Here is a 5,355-nt window from a genome sequence, read left to right on the forward strand (position 1 = left end):
GGCCAAGCATTATCCTGATGGAAGAACACTTTTCGTTTTAAAACTAAGGATGGTTATTTTCCTTCTAGCGCTGACTTAAGCCACTCAAGCTGCTTGCAGTAGATATCCTTTGTTATTGTTTGGTTTGGGTTTAACAGTTCAAAGTGGACTAAACTTTTCATATCCCACCAAACAGATAACAACACCTTATGTGGGCGAAGATCTTCTTTAACCTGGGATGCCACTGTTTCTCTTTTCCCTGCCCACTGCCTTTGGTGCTTGACATTTTTACAGAGAATCCATTTCTCATCACCAGTCGCTATTCGGTCCAAAAAAGTTTCATTCATGAGATATGACAGCAAAGAAGATGACACATTCACTCTCTGCACATGATTACACTTGGAAAGTTTATGAGGAACCCATTGACCCAATTTACTGACTTTTCTGATGGCATGCAGGTGTCGATGAATGATTGAATGACCAAATCAAAGCTTCTCTGCTAGTTCCTCAACAGTTACAATGGGATTTTGTTCCAGCAGGGTTTGCAGGACATCCTCATTGAGCTCTACAGATCTTCCATGATGTGGCTCATCTTCTAGGCTGTAGATTCTGGCTCGGAATTTCTAGAACCACTGTTGACATTGGCATATGCTTATTGTCTGATCCCCATATACTGCATTAATATATCTTGCACTTTCCATTGCAATGTTGCTTTTATGGGAAAATATGCTGAATATGCTCCTTTGTCACTTCCATTATAGGTTTGAAGAAATAACTGTTAAAAGTGAACTGCGCTCTTCAAGACATGCACTAAGAATAAAAACAAGGTGAAATTACTACCTGCTTTTATAACAAGTTGATGCAGGTAGTTTATCCTATCATCCTCTGACTTTTAGTTCCTGCAATTGAAAAAACTGCATTATTTATGGGATGACCCTAAATATATATATATATATATATATATATAAATATATATATATATACAGAACTGGACATTAATCCATTAATCATTAATTAATGAAGTTAACATTTTTGTTACCAATTTAAATTTTAAGCTAACTTTGAAAATCATTATCGGACTAATTAACTTACGTTACATTTAGCTTCCATTAACTCAGGTCCAGTAACCCCAAAATTTCATAAAAACTGGTAAGCACTTTAATGTTTCTATTGTTTTCAGATTGTCTTAGCATATTTAATATTGTACATATCATTCTTTCAACTTCAATATAATGCCACTCATTATTATAAATAACTTGTAGGACCACATTTGGCCCTGCCTGGTATTAGATATTTACCAAAAAGAATAAAATCTTGCACTGATTATACCTGTATTTTAATTAATTTAAATTAATGTACCTCATCTTGAAAAGTGGCAAAATTTTTGTTGGTTGCTGTCTGGAATGATTTTAGTAATAAATCAAACAGGTAAGATGCGTTAAGAATTTCAATTTTAATGTTTATCCATGATGTTATTGCTTTTACACCTGTTAATTTAATTTACCTGCTCATAATAGTCAAATTTACCCAGCAAGATCAGCTAAAATTACATAACTATAAATAGTGGGATATGAAGCACCCACTGACAAAATTTCAAATCTGTATGTAAAAATTTACAACGTTACAAGTAGATGTTGTGGATAACCTCTTGAACCTGAATAATTCAAAATAATGTGAAAAAATAAGCATTACATTCGACAGATTAGTATAAACACTAAAGATGTTTTTAGGTGTTTTTTTTTCTCACACACACTCATAACACGGCCTTGCTCAGTTGGGACTACATGTGTGTTACTCTGACATCATAATTCCATGAAATTTGTCTATGAGGAGCAAAATATCAATAGATGTGTGAGTGAGAAAGGAATGAGGAGGGCAGTTTTGGGAAGTGCTAGAAACAACAGCCAGATCTCCCTTAAATCACACATTTTCCTTTGAAATTATTAGCAATATTTTTTTAAAACCAAAAATATTTCTATCACAGGTTTTAAGCACATAGTGAAAAAAAAGAAAAGGTCTAAATCGTTTCAGTCAGAGGTGATGAGGGGGTGGCAGGAGTGAAAACAAATTTTCAAAATTTTATTGTTTTTTCTGTGAAAAGATGCCTCCCATCATTTTGAAGACTTTGGAAAAAATTCCCAATAAGTGTGACACAGAATGTGACAAAGCTGGCCTCTTGAGATACAGGTATTTCTCATTTTTGCCAGCTGACTTGACTGGAGCTACATGAAATAAAGTGTCTCACTCAAAAACACAATGCACTGCCAGGTATCGAACTCTTTACCTTACGATCATGAGCCAAATACTTCTAACCACTAAGTCATGTACTTTCACAGTTGCTATAACAACTAGATTATTCATTGCTGGAAATGACAAAATATTCATTTACTTTACTGACTTTTTAAAGTTTCTGAATTCATCCTGTAAAGAAGGTTCTTGTTCCAAAATTGGAGTGCCTACAAAACTAATGGTTTTAGCCCCTTATTTGAAGCAAAATATATAAATAAGAGTTGAAACGAATCATTCCCATTAGAATATAGATAGAAATGACTTTATAGAATCTTATGCCTTTTCACTCTTCCACTGACAAATGGATTTGTGTTATATACATTACAACAGCAGTTCCCAACCCACTAATTTTGAAAGAATTGCAAAGATGTTCATAAATATGTTATACAATAAACCATTGGTCAGCATAAGAGCTACATCACAAAACTTAGTCTAAAAAAAAATTGAAGAATATTTCCCCATGAAAAATAATTTTTAATTCAGATGTTAATTTTTTGAAAATTGCTTTTATTTAAGTATTAAAAAATAGGTCACAGTTGATTATCTTTTTGCCACAGTCAGTTGCACTGGTTTAAATTTGAGAACCAACATGTTATATGGTAATTTTCTTTGCCTGAAACTTTGCAAATATTTCATATTTATAGTATTTAGTATTGAAACAATTAAATATTTAGTAAAATAATTAAGTGCACCAATGATTACAGATATGAATGTTCATTTGCAATTAAAATATAAAAGTAGCAGGTTTTCTTTCTTGATAGTATTGAGTGGAATATTTTAATGGCTTGGCAGCAGACTAACTCCCACAACAACTTATGGATGGTAGTTTTGAAAAATTGACAGGAGTGGGAAAAGCCATCTAGTTGGTTGAGAAAGTGAAGTTTTTTCCCCAAGCATTATAGGCAATATTCTTTACCTGCAATACAGGTATATATAAATTGTTTGAGAGCTTTGAGGTTATGAGTCTGGTTATGTGAGGAATATGAAGGAACATGCTTCAGAGAACAGTTTCAGCTTAGTTATCTAAGATGTGTCTAATTGATAGACATATTCTGTCTGTGACAGAATAAAACTATAGGAGCTTCAACCATTTAACTGACTTGAAATGTCTTAGAGCCTAGGAAGTAATGGAATGGCAAAGTATGTGTATGTGTGTTAAGTGAAAATGTTGTGCCCATGACCTTCATAAGTCTGCTGAGATTGATGAAATCAAACAGTTTATGTTCAGCTTGTACAGTACTAAGTTGAAATCTACAGGATGTTGGAGTGGATAGGAATTCTAGAGTCTGAGAAGGAAGGATTAGGTATAATCTTCAGTGCAGGATACTGAGAAATAAGATGAGGACAAAACAGGAGGAGAAGTAGAATCCAATGTAGAATAGATAGTTAGAAGGAAGAGACCTGTTTGTAGACCAAAAGTTGTTGTATGTTGGTGATTCTTTCGTAATCAGTTAGATGCAATCCAAAATATTTGTGTGCACAGCAGTAGCACTGAGCTAGATTTTGTAGAGGGTCAGTAATTGATAAGAACTGGGATAAGAACTTTAAACTGAGTGCCCTACACTTTATCCATTTGGTTATTGCAGTATCTCAAACATAGTAAACAGCTTGGTACAAAAGTTGTTCTGGAATAGCTGTTCTTAGAAATTCTGCTTCTCATGGGAAAGGGAAAGGGAAGGGGAAAATGTATAAAAAAAGTTTTGAAGAAAAAATATTTATTAATGGAATTTCCATTATATAAAATACAAAATTACATTAAAAAATGAAAGTAAACAACTACAGGATTTTGAGAGACAGCTATTCGGAAATCCCATAATTATTCTTTTGGCTCACATAAATTATTACCTTAAACATAATACCCAGTTGTCCATATTTTGATTTCTGAAAGTAATAATGCCACGTCAGTTTTAAGTAGTCTTGTAGAGCAATTTATGGACAAAAAAGTGTTATCTTTAGAGAATAAGATCAATTGAGGAAAATAATAACTTCTCGAAGGAAGGTGGGGTGAATCTTGTTCATAATAGTGGTACTACTTAAGAACAGTGGTCCCGGTGCGCGCACTCGCGTAGTCGCGTTAGCTGGTCGTGACTAGTCGATCCTACAACGACTACCTAGCAAAGTAAATAAAACACAAAATAAATAATTTTTGTTAAACAAAGTAAATAAAACACAAAAACACAAAGTAAATAATTTTTAAACAAAGTACATAACACACAAAAACACTAAGTAACGATCGACTAGTCATGACTAGCTAGCGCGGATGCGCGAGTGCGCGCACCGGGACCACTGTTCTCAAATAGTACTCATAATAGTCTAATTAGTGATTTTGGATAGGCTCAAAACCTCGAATTAGAGGGATTAACTGGATCCTAGTTCAAGACCTGTTTTGTAGAACTTGAAAGAATGCAAAGCATGTCGGACACGGAATATAAAGGGACGTAACTAAATACCGCAAGTCTTCCACTGATCCACTATCATGATGATTGCTAAACAGACTTTAATTAATGTTGAGGCAAACTTAATTGTATACACTATAGAGATTTAATTAGATAATGCTGACAACAAACTTAATATACTGTCACTATTCTTTCTTAAAAAGTTTCCTTTTCAGAAGCCCATAAAAAAAATCTTTGCCTTCCAATTATTCCCCTTCTTTGGAATCGCTTATGGATAACGTCTAATAACGAAAGATAGAAATGAGACCGTCTTGCTGCTCTTGGTGGAGGAAGAGTTACTTACCCTTGAATAACTCTTCCATGTGGAAAAAACATTTCACTAAATGTTATTGACCCGCCAGAAAAAATTATTTTTTTTTTGCTCTTCGGGATATTCCTTATTCTACGGCAGCTGAAATATCTAAGGAAAATCTGTAAGTAATAATTGGATGGTTAATGTGTTGCTAATATAATTGCACAAGTCCCGATCATTTAGAAGCTGCTGTTTGTATAAAAATTTGTTTTTCCTCCAACACGCTCCGAAACAATCGACGACCGGAGTAATAATTGTAATTAAATATGCGTCCATGTGTAAAAGAGTAAACACCATCTCCACTGCTTTAGATATCTTCACTTACCATTAGATATTTCA

The 5,355-nt window shown here is 33.8% G+C and overlaps 1 protein-coding gene across 1 annotated transcript in view; it reads left to right on the forward strand.

Moving 5' to 3' along the window:
* The first annotated feature begins 5,010 nt into the window (after positions 1-5,010).
* Positions 5,011-5,355, forward strand: part of LOC115221418 (putative uncharacterized protein DDB_G0282133) — a 44,007-nt gene continuing 43,662 nt past the window's right edge. Inside the window, exon 1 of the mRNA XM_029791600.2 lies at positions 5,011-5,137. The gene's annotated coding sequence lies outside the window, so the exon portion shown is untranslated. The remainder of the gene's footprint in view (positions 5,138-5,355) is intronic.

This window comes from Octopus sinensis, linkage group LG18 (genome assembly GCF_006345805.1).
Source record: "Octopus sinensis linkage group LG18, ASM634580v1, whole genome shotgun sequence".
Taxonomy (NCBI): domain Eukaryota; kingdom Metazoa; phylum Mollusca; class Cephalopoda; order Octopoda; family Octopodidae; genus Octopus; species Octopus sinensis.